The sequence below is a fragment of the Labeo rohita genome, chromosome 11 (genome assembly GCF_022985175.1).
Source record: "Labeo rohita strain BAU-BD-2019 chromosome 11, IGBB_LRoh.1.0, whole genome shotgun sequence".
NCBI classification, from domain to species: domain Eukaryota; kingdom Metazoa; phylum Chordata; class Actinopteri; order Cypriniformes; family Cyprinidae; genus Labeo; species Labeo rohita.
In genome coordinates this window covers 4,898,908-4,918,327 of record NC_066879.1, presented here as the reverse complement: position 1 = coordinate 4,918,327, position 19,420 = coordinate 4,898,908, and positions in this window count along the sequence as shown.

The following is a 19,420-nucleotide window of genomic DNA, read 5'->3' as shown; positions in this document are numbered from 1 at the left end:
AACACGTTATTTCGTTTTTGTCGACTAAAACTAGACTAAAATGTCATCAGTTTTCGTTGACTAAAATAAGACTAAAATGCTCAGACTTTTAGTTGACTGAAACTTGACTAGACTAAAAAGAGTATGAACGTGACTAAAACTAATGAAAACTAAAATGACAGCTTCACACAAAGACTAGACTAAAACTAAAATTAAAACAGGCCGCCAAAAACAACACCAGTCGTGGCCACTTGAGTGACAGATGTGACATGCAATGACGCGATTCCAAGATAGCGACGGCCGACTCCTGCTCACTAAGAGCTTCAAAAATATTCTTCAGAAACCTACGGGTGACGTCATATATTTTTTTTACAGTCTATGATTATACTACAGCCTGTTGAATGCTTAAATCTGATTGGCTGAGAAACGTTCTGAAGGTATGCATTATTTTCAGGGAAACGCACGGTGAACGTAGTTCCAGGCATGATTTCAGTTATTTCAAAGGTCTTTACAGCCTAAAACAGCAAAATAACCATAACCCACAACGACGCTGGCCAAAAAAATAAAAACAGTAAACAATATGATAAAAAAGACATATTATTTCTATGTTTTCGGCACAAAATTGCATTTTATTATGTACGGAAAGCACATACTCTATTTCTCCCACTCTCTCTCCCTTATAGACGCACACATACGTGCTAATGTTGTTAGCGCTGCTCTGACGATTAATGACCTTAAAAACTACATGATATTGCTCACAAGCGAGGCTCCTGAAGAAAAACTAAAGTTTTACTATTAGTAGAGACACTGCTGCCAATCACTTCTGAGAAATGCACAGATTCAGAGAGGTAATTCACGAGCTTAATCTCTCTCTCTCTCTCTCTCTTTCCGTCTGTCTGCTTGTCTGTCTGTCCGTCTTAACTTCATTATTAACTGCATTAGTCGGCTATCAATGGCTCAAGCGTCGTTTTTAGGTCTAAAGCAACGGAGGTGTTGGATGAGCTGCGTAAGAAATTAATCCTACTCACAATAGTGTTTTAAGGACAAAAATTTGAAAATATGAAATCTATGAAAATAATGCACACCCCTTACACCTCAGGTAAATTCGTAGAATTTAACGGACCGAAGTCAATTATTCCTTACTTAATTACAAATAGCAATTAAATTGTTTAAATGATGGCAGATTTTAAATCATGGCAACGTGTTATCAAGTTATATTATTGTAAATTAGTTTTTAAAAAAGCCATGCAAACTACTGTATCACCGCTATTTTTTAAGCTCCAGGAACACCTTTTTTTCACAGTGAAGTGTAAGACAAAAGATCAATAGTTGTGTGTGTGAAGCATCCCGAGAGGTGCAGGTACAGCCACTTCTGGAAGCCCAAGGACCCACATCATTTTTTCTGTCCCTGCTCTCTCTCTCTCTCGTTTTCTTCCAATATGATTACTCCTGAATGAAGGTTAAACCCACAGCAAAGTTACAGAAGAAAAAGCCTGTTCTCCAGGCTCTGGATTTTGACACAGAGGGGATAAATTCTTTAGTGTAGATTGTATCAAGTTCAAGCTGCTAGAATATGCTTTGAATGCTAAACGACAGAGCTTGGGCCAAAAAACATTACATGTTTCATATTGCACCTGACAGGTGAGTAAAATTACAGCTTCATGTCAAAGTGATAAGAAGCTTTTAAAGGGAACCTTGGGTATTAAAGAGGTCATCGGATGCTAAGGTCACTTTTACGTGTTGTTTGAACATTAATGTGTGTTGTCAGTGTATGTACAAATCTACCCTATAATGATAAAAATCCATGCAGTGATTTTTAATTAATCTGTAAAAATAATATCCCCTTTTTCAAATCGAGCCATTCTCAGATGCCTGCCGTTGTTGCATCACACCAACAGAGGCCACTCCCATGACAGTTGATTGACATGAGCGTCTTACCTCAGATCAGTTGTAACAGTCCGTCCTTTTTTGTTTTGATGCCGGAGCAGGGATGTAAGTTAGACAAGAATATCTCAGATTGAGCGAATGAGGTGTTGCTGGATGTAATAATGAACATAGTGGTCGTCATTTACTCCCAACATCTGAGCCAGTAGATTACGTTTGTTTGTGAAGGGAATGCGCCTCCCGATCTACATATATCCGGCTATTTTCATGCAAATCATTCATGATCCAGCTTCACTTACAGCAGAAGTAAGTATAAGTATTTTTTTATGAATCTTTGCGATCGCCTTTCTTAATAAAGTGCTAGTTGGCAAGTTTAGCGGCTAAATGCGGCTAAAGTAAACAGGCTCGTCTTTCCACAAAAGAGAGGGGCGGGGCGAGCAGAGCTCATTAACATTTAAAGCAGCCTTGACCAGAATGAGATGATTTTTGCAGAACTGATTTTGTCAAGGTAAAAAGGGTGTTGTTTTAGACTACCATTGAGAATTTTTAACCAAAGTATATTATAGACTTTTCATTAAGACCCTAAAGAATCATATCAACTTGTGGAAAATGGGCATCCGATGACCCCTTTAAGACTTGTATGGCTTAATATAATGCAAATGATGTCTCTTACTAAAATATATAGTAGAAAACCATTACAGATTTACCTTATTTAAAAAAAATCCACATCTTTTTATACATATTTTGGACTAAGGGGGGGCACCATTATTTCGATGACATGAAATGGTCACACTCTGTAAGCTACTGGTGCTGCCTGTTGCTATTTTTACCACAACTCAGAAAATAACATACTGTCACAAAACTTCACAAGGTGTGAGAAATCACAATGCTTTTTAAAATTAAATAAAAATTAATGACAGATTTTTTCATTTTTTATATGTGAGAAAGACCCCAAAGTCTAGAAATGCTGTTTTATCTTTTATCTATGTCTTGTCTGCAAGCTAGTTGCTAACCTGGCATCTTCTCTGCTCTCTTTGCTTTGGTAAACCCTTTGACGGCTTGTCATCTCAACCACTGTTTACAGAATGTTAATTAGCTTCGAATAATTTAAATAATTTATGCTTCTCAATTATTGCAACATCCACCTTGATTTACCTGACAGAACATCTCCTGTCACACCAACCCCAATCATCCCATTACATTCATCGGGAACGCTTCACTAATCTTGCGTTTCGTTAAGCTGCCGGAAACATGACGAAAACCAACTTGGCGTAACGACAATTGAGCTTAAACAGAAACTAAAACAATCTTAAGACAAATTGTTGTTTGGCTCACCAGATGCACACTTCAGAGCTGAGCGCTCACATTTTTCCTCCTTTAATTAAACTAACCAAGTTCAGTTAAAGCAGGCTATGTGAACATGCTGCCCAACTTGGCTCTATCCAGCGGGCTGCTAATATGCCGGGTGATTAGCGCGCACTACAGGTGTGCTAGCTAGCTGAGGGGAAGCGTGCAGCGCTTGGCTTCATTCTTCTCCGGGTCTGGCCACTTATTACACTGTGCAAGTCAGGGCCGTTCATTCACTCCAGCAACATCCATCTGCTCCGGCATTAGTGGCTAAATTAGCCGCTTAATGTTGCGTATTTGTTTAAGTAATTGGCTGGTAATTAATAACCTGAAATGCTGCAGGCTCACAGTTTGAGAAGTTTTAGGTGCCTCCTCTGAGACGATGGCATTTAGTCGTGATCCCATTAGTATTTGTAAGTATTTGAAAGTAAAGTGTGGTGCTAGCACACATATATTAATATGTGTTTGGATAGCCGCTGAAATCTGTATCAGAATGATTTCTGAAGTATCATGTGACACTGAAGACTACAGTAATGATTGATGAAAATTCAGCTTTTCTGTCACAGGAATTAATTACATTTAAAAATATATTAAAGCAGAAAACAGGCATTTTAAATTGTAATAATATTCACAATAGTACAGTTTTAACTATATTTATTTGATTTTAGAACATTTTAAAGTTTACAGTAATTAGATGCTGCCAATGCACACACACACACACTGTAAGTATGAATACAAATAAGATCAACCAAGTTGCTACAGAGAGGTGCTTTAAGGTAACTAACTTGTACACTTGTAAGTGCAAACTGTGAAGGGTTTAACATTTTACAGACTTAAAAAATAGGATCATCACATCAAACAGACTTGGCAGAAGGAAAGAGAAGGAGTGAAATCCAACCGTTTTTTGCGAGGTAGGGTGTGTAGCGTGTAATTTGTTTGCTGTGCCCTTGGCAGTTAGGGTTTGGAAAGCAGATCTCGCTGGCATACTTCCGTCTGCTACTTTGGAAAGATCTGTCAGTGAGGTGGGAATTGCTGAATTAGCGCCATATTAAACCTTGACACTAATGACTGTGTTCAGAGGTTGTTTTTTTATAAATATTTGATGTATCATCATCTATGGAATAGCGGGGTATGAGGAAGTGAGGGAATATGCCAGAGGGATGTTGGGGAGAGAGAGATTGTGAGAAAAAGAACGAGACATACAGAGTGTTAAAACAGCACCGCACTGGGTTTAACACTGCAGCTGCAGTCGGATGAGTATTTCTGAAATCATTAATTAGACAATTTTGGGTATTCATATTCATATATGTGACTCTGGACCACAAAACCAGTCATAAGGGTCAATTTTTAGAAATGTATATGTCATCCAAAAGGAATCAATGGAAAATAAATAAGCTTTCCATTGATGTACGGTTTGTTAGGATAGGACAATATTTGGCTGAGATACAACTATTTGAAAATCTGGAGTCTGAGGGTGCAAAAAAATCAAAATATTGAGCAAATGAAGTTTTTAGCAATGCATATTACTAATCAAAACGTTTTGATATATTTACGGTAGGAAATTTACAAAGTATCTTAATGGAACATGATCTTTACTTAATATCCTAATGATTTTTGGCATAGAAGAAAAATCAATACATACAATGTATTGCTGGCTATTGCTACAAATATACCCGTGCTACTTAAGACTGGTTTTGTGGTCCAGGGTCACATAACATGTTTAACACAATTACCAAGGAATTTCAACAAAAACCTTTATTTCTCCTTTACATCTCCTCTCTCCACACAACATGCTCCTCAGCAAAGGTGAGCTTAGCCATTTGATTCTTGCTGTTTATGAGAGGTTTGGTCAATGCAGAGTGTGCTTTCAATCCGATATCTCTTAAACATGCTGAGACAGATCTTTACCCTGTTCAGCGCTAAATTGGCAAGCAATTCCAGCTGCAGTGTTGAACCGATTCCCCATTAAGTCTCTGCATTATCCTGTCTTCTCGTGTATTTGTCTTACACGGATGTCCAGCCTTTTTGGGGGACTTGAATGAATTAGTGTCATTGTGAACCTGCAATAATTGAGAAATCACAGATTTGGAATGACCAGCTTCCCTTGCAATGGTTAAAAGTGTCATCAATTTGGCCTTCATCTGGACAATCTGCTGTTGCAGGGTTTTAGTCAATTTAGAGTGGCCCACCATCTTGTAATCTCAGTGGAAATTATAGGAATGCGACCAGTTACACATTTAAGGAAATTAGCACCAGGTACCAGATTTACTTGGAGGTATCTATAGTTCTGAAGTTCTTGTTCAAATATCTCATTTAGGTTTTTTATACTGTGCTTTAGAATACTATTAATTGGTGAAATATGCTTCCCTTTTACTCCTGTTAGGATAACTTCAAATGTGGCCCTGGACCACAAAACCAGTCTTAAGTAGCACGGGTATAATAACAATAGCTTGTAACAATAGCCAAAAATACATTGTATGTCACACCCCTGGACTTTGAGTTGGTTTCTCCCATCCATTTCCCCCCCCCGCTGTTCTGTGTTCTTGATTTATCCCTAATTGCCTGCACCTGAGCTTGTAATCACCATGTCTATTTATTGTGTGTGTTCACCATTTAGTCTTGTCGAACCTTAATGTTGCTACCCTGTGTTTACCCTGCTTACTTGGATTATTAAAGACTTTCACGTTTTACTTCGTCGTTGTTCGTTTGTTTTGTGAAAGCGTGACAGAAGGTTCGACCGATACAGTTTTTTTTGCGTGTGTTACCCGTTTTGTTTGTCGTGTTTTTTCAGTCTTTTTGTTTCCGTCGTGTTTACACCAGTTCACTCCATCATGAAACTCGCTTCCATCAACGTCCCCCCAAGGAGGAGAGATGCCATTCTGGGAGGAAGGACCATCTATATCTTCCAGGATGGCAGGGATCTTGAGGACTATGTGGAGGAGTTTATTAGCATTTGCCATCTTGCTAGCTGCGATGACGTCTGCCTTATGGAGGGATTTTGGTGTGGACTGGAGCAGTGGAAAAGGAGAGTGCTGTGGACAGCACTACCCACTGCACCACCGCTGAGGGTGAGCGGAATGGGGTTTTGGGACATTGCTCGAAGAACGACTTACCTGAATATAATTCTGAGGATGTGAATACTGGATCTGTTGTAATCTCCGAACTATCCACGGGCTCTAATTTCCCACCCACCCTCCCTCAGTTTCCTCAGTTAAATAACCATAAGGTTTCAGCCATGCCACCAATGCTACCTGTCAGTCCCTCTGCTCACCCTCAGCTCACCATCTGTGCGGTGGGTTCGCCGCAGGCCTGCCAGTCACCATCGGCGTCATGGCTGGAGGATCCGTCATCTCCGCCTTCAGCCTCTGAGTCCTGGACTCCACCTCGGTCCTCCGAACCTGCGGCTCCACCCCGTCTCTCAGCTCCCTCGCCTCCACCGTCGCCCGTCGGTCCACCAGCTCCACCGGGCTCCATCGTCCCTCCGGCTCCGCCCTGGTCAGCCATCGCCCCACCTTCGCCTCTGGACTCCACTCCTCCGGCTGCGCCTCGTCGCTCCGTCCCTCCGGCTCTGTGGACCTCCTCCCTCCCGCGGGCACAGCCTCGGTCCTCTGTCGCTCCGGCTCCGCTGCGGCCCTCCGGAACTCCGCCTCCGCCTTGGCCCTCCGGATCCTTGATGTCGCCCTGGATCATCGGCTCTCCGTCTATGCCTCGGGCTCTACCACCACCTGCTCCACCTCCGTCGGTCGCCCCCCTGGAGTCGTCAGCCTGTTCTCCACCATGGCTCCTCTCTCCATCGGCTCCACCGTGGGTTTCCATCTTGGCTGCGGTCTGGGTCTCTCCTGGCTCCTCCTCCTTCGGATCCCTCCTATCTCCTCTTTGGCTCCTACCTCCGTCATCACCCCCATGGACTACTCCGTCACATCTCTGGAATTCATCCTTTGTCCTCCTCCCGGGAGTCCGTCCTCCTCCAAAACCTCCTCCTAAAACTGGGTATTTTCTGTTCTCTTGTTTGTCGGTGCGAGGACGCGCCTTTCCGGGAGGGGGAGGTAATGTCACACCCCTGGACTTTGAGTTGGTTTCTCCCATCCATTTCCCCCCCTGCTGTTCTGTGTTCTTGGTTTATCCCTAATTGCCTGCACCTGAGCTTGTAATCACCATGTCTATTTATTGTGTGTGTTCACCATTTAGTCTTGTCGAACCTTAATGTTGCTACCCCGTGTTCCTGTGTTTACCCTGCTTCCTTGGATTATTAAAGACTTTCACGTTTTACTTCGTCGTTGTTCGTTTGTTTTGTGAAAGCGTGACATTGTATGGGTCAAAATGATAGATTTCCTTTTATGCCAAAAATCATTAGGATATTAAGTATAGATCATGTTTCATGAAGATATTTTGTACATTTCCTACGTAAATATATCAAAACTTTTGATTAGTATTATGCAAGTAAAGAACTTCATTTGGACAACTTTAAAGGCGATTTTCTCAATATTTTGATTTTTTTTTTTGCACCCTCAGATTCCAGATTTTCAAATAGGTCTATCTTGTACAAATATTGTCCTCTCCTAATAAACCATTCATCAATCGAAAGCTTTCTTTCAGCTTTCAGATGATGTACAAAAGAATTAAGAATTAAAGTAAAGAATTAACTGTGAAACCATCAGGAACCATTTAGTCTCCAGCGCCACCATTTTCCAGAGCTGCAACCTACCTGGAGTCTTCAGAAGTTCAATGTGTCAGGTTCTCAGAGACTTTGCTTGAGAAAAAAAACTAAAAAATGACCCTCACTTAATAAGAATAACATTCTTATGTTAAGAAATACATGAAGACAGTTTTTTTTTATAGGCTTTATAGACATAAGTTCAGAGTGACTCTTGAAGGACCAGCACCACATCCTCTTGTACTTCTGATTCAAGAATTTGTCTTCCAGAATCTAGCAGTACATTTTGGGAGTTCATGTTTAGTCTATCTCCTATCCTGAAAAGTCTGACTTGCAGAGATGTACTAAAATGAACTCCCAAAACTTACTGCCCGATTTTGGAAGATAAATTCTTGAAAGAATGGTGTAAGAGGATTTGATGCTGGTCCTTCAAAAGTCACTCTCAACTTATCTGTCTATAAAGCCTATAGAAAACAGTCTTCATGTATTTCACAACACTTCAGCATGTTATTCTCTTTAAATGAGGGTCATTTTTTAGGATTTTTCACCCAAGAAAAGTCTCTGAGAACCTGACACATTGAACTTCTGAAGACTCCAGGTAGGTTGCAGCTCTGGAAAATGGTGGCGTTGGAGACTAAATGTGACCCAGGATCACAAAACCAGTCATAAGGGTCATTTTTTCAAAATTGAGATTTATACATCATCTAAAAGCTGAATAAATAAGCTTTCCATTGATGTATGGTTTGTTAGGATAGGACAATATTTGGTCGAGATACAACTATTCGAAAATCTGGAATGGAGGGTGCCAAAAAATCTAAATATTGAGAGAATTTGTATATGTATATGTATATTACTATTCAAAAAATAAGTTTTCATATATTTACAGTAGGAATTTTACAAAATATCTTCATGGAACATGATCTTTAGTTAATTTCCTAATGATTTTTGCCATAAAAGAAAAATCGATAATTTTGACCCATACAATGTATTTTTGGCTATTGCTACAAATATACCCCAGCGACTTAAAACTGTTTTTGTGGTCCAGGGTCACAAATGGTTCCTGATGGTTTCACAGCTAATTCTTTACTTTAATTCTTAATTCTTTTGCAGTTAACGTGTCTTTTCTTCTCCACCGTTTTTTTTCCTCACTGTGCTGACCCAACGAGCATTTCTCTGTCCAATGGTCATGCCTTAACTTTGCAAATTCTAGTATTGCATTAGTATTGCATCCTTCTCATGGGCATTTAATAATTTTTGACTTTTCAGTCTGGGTTAAATCTCTTTTTTGTTTTTTTTATATGTAAAAGAAAACATGCCTAATAATTACGCACACCTGAATATAAGGAGTTCTTCACTTCCAGCCTTCATGGACAAATATATATCATGTATAAATGATTAAATACAAAATTAATAGTAGTTATTAAGATTGATGTGGTTTGGAATTGGTAAAATGTGCTTGGAAAAAAAATATGACCAGAATATTAGCGTGCCTAATAATTATGCACACAGTGTATAAATCTTAAATGTATAATTTTAAAAAATTGACCCTTATGACTGGTTTTGTGGTCCAGGCTCACAAATAGGACTATGCAGTGACCTTTAAATTTAGGAATTTGTAGGATTTTCTCTAATTTTGGTCTGTAATCTCCACTGTATATGTATTCACCCAGAAATGGCAGCATGACTTAAACACCACCACATATCCGGCAAGTTGTCAAAAGCTCTTCTAGAACAGCATCTATAGTCACCTAAAAAATATTTACAGATGTGGAAAAAAAACGGCAGAGCCTTTGGCAACTTTAGCTGCCAAGGGGTGCAGCACATATGCAGCGCTACTTACTTTAAGACATGCAGAGGAAAGATAAAGATACCTGGGTTTCACACAGTACATCCCTGAGAATTTCATTTGACACCACTATCTAGGCTAAACTCAACATCTATCTTTTCATTTGAAGGTTAGGTGACACAAGACTGTCCTCAAGTTTTTTCTTGAAGTGGCACTTTTTCAATTTGTCACTGAAAGATAAACAGGCAATAGGATTTACATTAACAGAAAACAATAACCAGGTCACCTTTTCCAGCTCTTTGAACACGTCTGTTTGAATGGTAATAACCCAAGTCGCAGTGCTACTGTATCTAATTTTAAATCTGACAAAAATACAATAAGCGCACATGCAGAGCGTAATGAATACCGCTCGTGAAAAAAATAATCCTGACAGGTTTTACCCTTGTAAATTACCGAGGGAGACATCCGATTCTGTGTGAAATTCGAATCCATATTGATCCAGTCAAGCCACCGATAAGAACGGAGATAAATATTCGTTGGTATTAAAGGAAAAGCCCCGGGCAATTACTACAGTGATGGCTTAAGCTACTAATTGCAGTAGAGTTATCAATGGTCGGAAGCGAGAGAGGGAATAATCAGTTCGTATAACCTTGCGAGCGTGACAGTGACCTGTGAATATTGTTATAATATAGAACAAACTGAGAGCTGCACCTCTGTAGCACGAATCCAGCGCAGCGGACTCATTAAAAGTGAGAAACTCACAGAATGCGGCTTTAAATAGCAAAACAGACATGACCCTTGGAGATCAAGTCCAACTTGAAAGGACTTTTCCTCGCCCATTTTAAAAGAGAAGAAAGTGCCTTTTCATGATGGGTAGTTTGAACTGCATTAGCTTGCATAATTTAAGGTTAATGAGACAACAACCCAGCATGAATATAGAATCTCATCTCGTCTCTCATCTCTGCTACTCCACGACTGTGGGCGTTCATTAAAAAGGGATCGGGCAGAATGTTTTAATGATTTGTGAAACCATTAGAATTTCACAGCGCTATTACATCACATTCGCATCCATTCCCCAGTGTTTGCCTCTCAAAGAGAAGCTGCAGACTCATTTAACATCCTCTCAAATGTTGGGGGAGATAATTTGCTCTAACTGGGCAAGTAACCCCCCTGAAAACTAAATTATCACTGACTCAGGATCAGTTGCATGCATTTGTAAGATGAACCTCACAGAATAAGGAGAGTCCATAAAACGTGTCCATGTAAGTGAGGACTTAAGCAGCTATACTCTTCCAAGACGTCAGTTTGTCCGGTTACAAACGTCACTGTATAAGTGGATTTTGAGGAAATGCCCTCAGTGATTAAACAGGATTCAAAAATCATTATTGTAATTGCATGTTTATGCCACATCTTCAGGGTAATAATGTTTCATTTCATTCATAGTTGAATATATGAGCATCCAGTTTAATATTATTCATATTTGTCACAGCTGTGTGAATAATATTACAATCATTTCAATGGGAATTCACACAAGATTTTTTCATTTTCTGCAGCGGAGAAATTTCATCGTGTGTTAAAGTTTGTTGACCTTTGACATGCAAATTTGCAGCATTGACCACCAAACCCACAAAGGTAGTAAAGACATTGTTATAATAGTCCATGTGACATCAGTGGTTTAACTGTAATGTTATGAAGACAAAAGAATACTTTTTGAGTGCAAAGAAAACAAAAATAACAACCTTATTCAACTATTTGTGTGTGTCTCTGTGTCAGTCCTCGACGCCCATTCACAAGAATACCATGACACTTACTGAAGAAGTGCACCAAATCAACAATGCTGAGAACCAGTCTTTCCTGTAGAGGACTGGATAAAAATATTAAAAACAACCCAATAAAATGACCCAACAGGCTAAACCCAGTATTTGGTTTAAAATAATAACCCAGCATTTTTTAAAGCGTATGTATAAGTAAACCTCTGCATGTATATATACAGTGATTATGTTAATTCAGCAAAACAAAGTGAAGTTGGCAGGGCAGAAATCTGTGGTTTGTGCAGACAGATTCCTGAATTTTTCATATGTAAGAGCATATCATCAGCATAATGTGATATGGATCTGCTTGCTGAGGATTGTCAGACAGGAAACCAACTGTGTTTGTCAACCAGACTGACCTTGTGTAAACAGCAACCAACACTCTGTTAATTGATTATCCAGCATTAAAGGGACAGCTCACCCAAAAATGCCATCCTAGGAGTATATGACTTTGTTCTTTTAGACGAATACAATCAGAGTTATATTCAAAAATGTTCTGGCTCTTCTATGCTTTATAATTGGAGTGAATGGGTGTTGAGATTTTGATGTCCAAAAAAGTGCATCCATCCATCATAAAAAGTACTCCACATGGCTCCAGAGGTTAATAAAGATCTTCTGAAGTGAATCGATTACATTTGTGTAAGAAAAATATCCATATTTAAAACTATAAACAATAATCTCAGCTACTGATAACTTCTCTAGTGGCGTTCCAGTGGATCGCCACTAGAAAATCACGTTTGATTTAAAATCAAATGAGTATGATAATTTTCTTTTTCGTTCAATACATTAAAAAGTAATCCATATTCAATATTACAAATTTTCTGAAGTTCTTAAAGAGACAGTTCACGCAAAAATGAAAATTCTGTCATTAATTCTGTCACTCACCCTCATGTTGTTACAAACCTGTAACAGCTAAGTACATCTTCTGACATCATCTACATTTTTTGATAAAATCTGAGAGGGGATCCTAAGACAGAAGGACATGAGGGGGATTAATTAATGACAGAATTTTAATTTTTTGCGTGAACTATCCACAAGTTGTTATTCACAATAAATCTTGCTTGCTGCTTGCGTGTTTTTTTCTGTCTAAGAGCTTATTGTTATGTGTAAGTATATATCTTAAGCTTTTGTCATGGAATTATAATGAGTGTGCATCCAGCTGCAATTGTGTGGATGTGTTTCCTGCTTTACTCTTCATTAAATCTTGAGTGAAAGAGGATGGCATGGGCACAGACAGGACGGAAGACACAGAGACGACAGTCATGTAATTTCTCCACTCGCATTAGACTCCACAGGGCCTGTATGTGAGGAAGGGCTTTCCACTTTCCTCTTAATGACATGGGCGTGCAGATGAGGCGTCATCCCGTGATACAGGCATCCGTAATTGGACGGGGGGGACGAAGTGTCCTAACCCCTCCGCTGTTCCACCAGCCCAACACGACAACTAATCACCTCGCAATTTGCATGGAGAGCTTCGCAAATCAGCCTAAATAACGGGGCACCGGTTTGAGAGATGAGTTTTTAATCTCGGCGAGATGAGATACTGACCCGAGTGTTTTCTTCCCCCTTCGTTTTTCTTCTTTCAGGTTTTCATTTGCGCTCTCTTCTCATTTTTGCAATGGACTGCTGAATAAATGCGCAGAGGCAGGAGTCTCATCCCGCTCAGACAGCGAGAAAAAAACAGGCCTCTTAAAAAAATGAAAAAGAAGAAGCCGCACTTGTCCCTGTGAATAAGTCTCCTCTAAAATGCAATCAAAGTGATGACAGATATTTTAGCAGGAGGGAAATATTCCAGTGGAGCCTTTTCAGATGATCAGACAGTTATTCATCTCTCATTGCCCCTGCTTGACCCGTGTAATGGAGAATTTTACAACTGGAAGTGTCTGAAATATCTAGTGGATGTAAGTAATGAGAGCGTTTAGGGGGAATGGCTGCTGTGAGATCTATCTGAGGGCCACGGATCAGGCCTAGATGGCAGGGTTATGAGAAGCACCTGTTTGACGTGGGTGTTGGATTACACTGGGAAAGTTTTCAATCGAAACTTTCTCTAAGAGTTTTTGAGACACTTTATATACTTTATTCTAGCACTTAATATGCAAGTTCAAGTCCAGATCCAGATCTTTATTAATTACAAATTAGCATAACTGAGTGAAAAGTAGAAAACTGACAAACTGACGTAAATCTAAGTCTGCATTTAAATATGCATACCACGTTACCTGTAATTTGGGTTTTAGAAAGTTGGTATATTAAAGGGATAGTTCACCCCAAAATGAAAATTACTCCCTTGATTTACTCACCTCAAGACATCTTAGGTGTTCATGACTTTCTTCTTTCAGACGACTGCAAATGTAGTTATATTAAAAAATGTCCTGGCTCTTCCAAGCTTTATAATTGCAGTGAATGGCTGTTGAGATTTTGAAGCTCAAAAAAGTGCATCCATCCATCATAAAAATTGCTTCACATGGCCCCAGTAGTTAATAAAGGCCTTCAATGCATCAATGCATTTGTTTAAGAAAAATATCCATATTTAAAACTTTACAAACTGTAATTTCTATCCTCCGCTAACAGTTGTACACACGTTCATAAGAGACTGGCATTCCAGCGGCTAACGTAGGACCAGTGTTGGGCATGTTAGTTCAAAAAAGTAATTAGTTATAGTTACTAGTTACTTTTCACAAATAGTAAATGGTGAGTTACACTGAGTTACATCATCACAAAAGTAACTAATTACCAGGAAAAGTAACTATTGTGTTACTTTTTATATATTTTTTTAAATATGTCAAATAATTTGGATGCCCCGATATTAAATATGTTAAATGAATAAGACATTGTAAGCTAATCTACACTATTTTAATGTTGCTAATGTGAGAGACACCTTCCAGGGGCTAAATAGCACGTTACTGGGGTCACTTCGACCCACGTTTGAAACTGCAAAGTAATACTTTTATTTATGTATAGTCATTATAACAACAAAACAATGTACTTTTGTAAAATAAAGAAAATAAACAGGGTGCACTCTCTGCCGTCTTAGTCTCCGTCACCTCTCTTTACAGACACGTAAATAAAACAACCTGAATTTCAGTGAATACCTGTTTTACAGACATGAGAAATATATGTATAGAAAGCTTGAAATGTCTACTTTTACTTGAAGTAAGTCACATCGAAAACAAATATTCCGTATGATACCAACACGACCCTCAGTTTTTCCCATCTAAACTCATTAGGCCTCATTCATGAAACTTGTGTATAGATATATGAGTAAATTCTGAGTAATTTGCACGTAAAACAGACCTTCCAGAAAACTGTCCTGCTTCGTAAACATCTGATTTGATAGTTAAACGTGTATGTTAATGAATTCCAATCACTGGTAAACGGGGCGCTCGTACACGCTCATTCACAATTAGCCTATGAATTATAGCTACGCAAATTGCATGTCGAGGAATGCAGTAACGGTAAGAGCGTTGTAACAGGGGAAACAGTAATTTGTTTGATTACGGTTTATAAAGTTGCATATATGGATATTTTTCTTACATAAACGCATCAATTCACTTCAGAAGGCCTTTATTAACCCCCCCCAAAGTGTGTGGAGTACTTTTTATGATGCATGGATGCACTTTTTTGGGGTTCAAGGTCTCAACACCCATTCACCGCTATTATAAAGCTTGGAAGAGGCAGGAGATTTTTTAATATAACTCCGATTTGTCTGAAATAAAGTCATATACACTTAGGATGGCTTGAGAGTAAGTAAATCATGGGGTAAATTTTCATTTTTGGAAAATTAGTTCGGAACTATCACTTTAATAAATGGGTTTCTTAAGGTTTTATTTGTTAACATTAGGTTACATGAACTAACAATGGACAGTGCTTCTTCAGCTTAACGTTAATCTCTTTATTTATTAATACATACTGAAAAAAAAATATCGCAGCAATGAATTTTTGCAAAGTTCTTTTTATATTTGCCTGTAGTTGTTTCCTTTGTTCAAACAGCATCCCTCATCTCTGGAAAAACCTGCAGTGATGTGGCTAGGCAGAATGGCCCAGTGCCACATTTCAGTGTGCACCAGGTGCTAGCAAGAGTGTGAGTAGCTTAAAACAACATTCATTCTATTAGTGTAAACCCTCTAGACTAAACAAAACAAACAAATTCACAAATGCGTTCCTTCTCTTCATAGCGCACGTACACACACATCACAGTGCAAAGCAGCAGGGAGCTCTCATCACGGGCGAGGATGCCAGCCCTCATCACCTTCAGAATTTGTGGAGTGCTGCCGCGCTGTATATGTAGCCTTCATCGGCTCATTACAGACCTGCTTCATCAGACGGCCCAAACCGCTGCTGACAGCCCACTCTTCCTCTGTTCGCACACAACACACTCTCTACGCCGTGCCGCATACTCAGAGTTATTTTATCTCAATGACATTTGACATACGCAAGCTTTATATATTCACCTTGAGCAGAAGGGCAGGGAGGAGGAGATTGAAGAAACACTGGGGAAATAGAGAAAGTCACCTTTGTCCTTTGATTCCATCTGAGTGCGTTTGTGACATCTGGGTTTATGCACCACATCTATGATCACAGAATTCAATTTGTAATTGTACAAGTTGCAAGAAAAAAAATACAATATTTTTAGTTTCACATTCACCAATATAATTCCATATACACTGTTAGACAATAAAAAAATACAGTAACACTACAATGCATGTGCATAAATATGCATTAATTCATGCTTAATTAATGCACAGATAATCACAAGTTAATTTATAATTCATGAAGAACTAAACCATTTATTAATTATTACTACATCAGCAACTAATAAACATTTTCTATGAACCATAGATTAAGTAATCAATAAATTGCTATTAGTTAAATGTGTCATAATGTATTAGTTCCCTAATAACTTATTTTATTAAATAATTATGTAAATTAATTACCACAGTGGTCAAAGTTATGTACTTCAACTTCCAGTTGTCTACTTTAAATACTAATTAGTTAATGATTTTCAAATGTATCATTATGTTGTGACTTTACTTGTTGAGGCACAAAACTATTAACTAATTGTTAAGTAATATGTCATTGCGGTTATGGATTTAGAATTAGTTAGTTAGTCATGTGCCTCAATGGGTTGAAGCCATGCATTTCAACTTCCAGTTGTCTGCTTTAATTAATCATTAGCTAATGATTTGCAAATATATCATTGTTATGACTTTACTTGTTGAGGCACGTGGCTAACTAATTCTAAATCCATAATCACAATGATATATTACTTAACAATTAGTTAATAGTTCTGTGCCGCCACAAGTAAAGTCATAACATAATGATATCTTTGCAAATCATTAGCTAATGATTAATTAAAGCAGACAACTGGAAGATGAAATGTGTGGCTTCAACCCATTGTGGTAATTAACACAGGAATTTACACTATTAGTTCATAAAATAAGTTATTAGAGAATTAATACAGTATGACACATTTAACTAATAACAGTTTATTGATTACCTAATCTATGAATCATATAGAATGTTCATTTGTTGCTGATGAAGTAATTACTAATAAATGGTTTAGTTCTTCCTGAGTTATATATTAAGTCATGATTATCTCTGCTTTAGTTAAGCATGAATTAATGCACATTTGTGCACACGTATTGTAAAGTGTTACCAAAAATACTGATATAAATGACTAATAATATTCATAAAACAATGAATTTTGCCAAAACATTGCCAAGTTTAAAAGATTGTAAATTAAGCTGTTATAGGGCTGTCAAAATGGCTAAAAACTAAATTCAAATTTTGTACTTAAATATTATATCAAATTTAAAATCATAATAAAAAGCTTTTGGCTTTTGGCTTCTCTAATGCACGTTTATTCAAAGCAATAAAATAACATGACTGTCTATGGAAAAAAAAGTGCATAATAATATTTATAAACCAATTATAATTAATTAAGTTGCTTAAACAACTATAAACAAAACAGCATCATCTATGTATGTATGAGTTTAAAACAAAGGACCAAAAGTCAGTCACAGAGTACTTCTTTTCATTTATAAACATGCGATGCAGTGATGGGGAAAAAAATGCCATTAACTCTCGAGATACGTTTTTTTCCAAAGTTAAACCTGTATTATTTTACATGGCTTTCTACATATGGGTCTCTCTTGTGTGAGGCGCTAGTGCAACGGTGATAGATGTCCCTCTAAAAAAGTGCAAAATAATGAAAATTAGTTTCAGTTTTGACGTAAACAAGATGCTGCATCTAGTGGCTTCAACTGGATAGGCTAAGAAAAACATTATAATGCAACGACAATTACATTGTCATCGTATCTTTTGCGACACTTCTTAAAGCACACCTAAAATTCGAATGCAACACTTTGGAAGCATAACAAATGCAGTGCAATTTCTTCCTGCCTATCGTCCGCCATGTTTATTCTGAAGTCTCAAGAGATTTTGCGAGATTTTCTGGAGTGTAAATGAACAGTATAAACCAGAGGTTACGCTAGACTTTAACAGGGTCATAAAAATTCTGTCATAATCTATTACTATCCACCATTTTAATTTTCATATTTTATTTAGAATAAAGCATTTAATTGCTTTTATTTTTGTTCACATTTTTATTTTTAATCATAAACCTACAGGATGACACCGCAATGTTTAAAAACAACAAAATATGCTAGGGCTGGGTAAACAAAAAAATGATTTCTCAATTTTAATAGATTCTCATTTTAATGAACCAAAATCGGCTCTTAAATCACAATCGTTCTTTTGGTTTATGCTGTTTTCAGTTGATGAATAAACACTGCGTCTTCCTTCCAAAAAATAGCAATAAGCTAGGCTTTGTGTTACTTTTGTTTTTTGTTTTTGTTTTAGTTCTGGATCCAGCGCTCTGCTGCCACACTGAAGCGCACTCATCACCAACTGGACAGGAGTGGGAATTACAGCTACAATTTAACAATAGATCACCCTCAGTGCACCCTCAGCCTTCAGATTTTTCCGTCACTGATAAAAAAAAAAAAACAGTCAATGACGGTTAACGCGACCTCTGGTATAAAGCTCATTTTAACAAAGTTTTAACCCAGTACATTTTAATTTAACAAATAGTGAGCAGATTATCATAACAGACTTTAGAAGTACGATTAGTTAAACCACTGAATTTTATTTTCATTTGTCTAGCCATCTGATCTGAATGCATCGGCTGTTTTTCCAGTGTGTTTTTCTGCTGCGTGTGTGTTTATGTCATCCTCGCACCTGCTCCAAACTCCACCAGGACGCTACAACATCTCATTATCGGGCCGTTTTAAACCAAACGCTCCTGCTTTCACTTCTGTTTTAATTAGAGAGGCTTTTTCAGAGGTCACATGAAATGAGCTTTTAATTAGTGTCAGCCATCAGTTGATTTCCTCTTTATTGAAGCCGTCTCTCTGGATACCTCTTTGTAGTTAATTGGATCAGAGAAGCACTCACAAATACACATACAAATCACTGTCAAAAGTTTGCAGGAGAAGAAAGTTTGTCAAACAAAAAGAAACTAACAAATATTTGAAAAGACGGCACGGTTGACTGCCAGCAGTGTATTCAGTCAGCACCTTTGTTGCTTCCTCGTTTAATTAATAAAGGGCCATTAAGCGCTCGTTAACAAAGGGGGATAATATACAGCCCCAGCTGGTGAGGGGGGAGCGCATAAAATGAGAGAATGAGAACGGAGAGACCACCAATTGGAAGTTTTACAATATAAATGAGGATATTGAAAAAGCACAATCATGAAACTATAAGAGCAGGAGTAGCTGAAAAGACTGATGCTAACTTAGTAAGACACGGACAGATGAAAGACAGGACACATGACAAGTGTGGGAGGAGATGTTAATCGAGCTTTAAAGAAGTTGTTCACTTCCAGAACAAAAATGTACAGATAATTTACTCACCCCCTGTCATCCAAGATGCTCATGTCTTTCTTTCTTCAGTAAAAAAGAA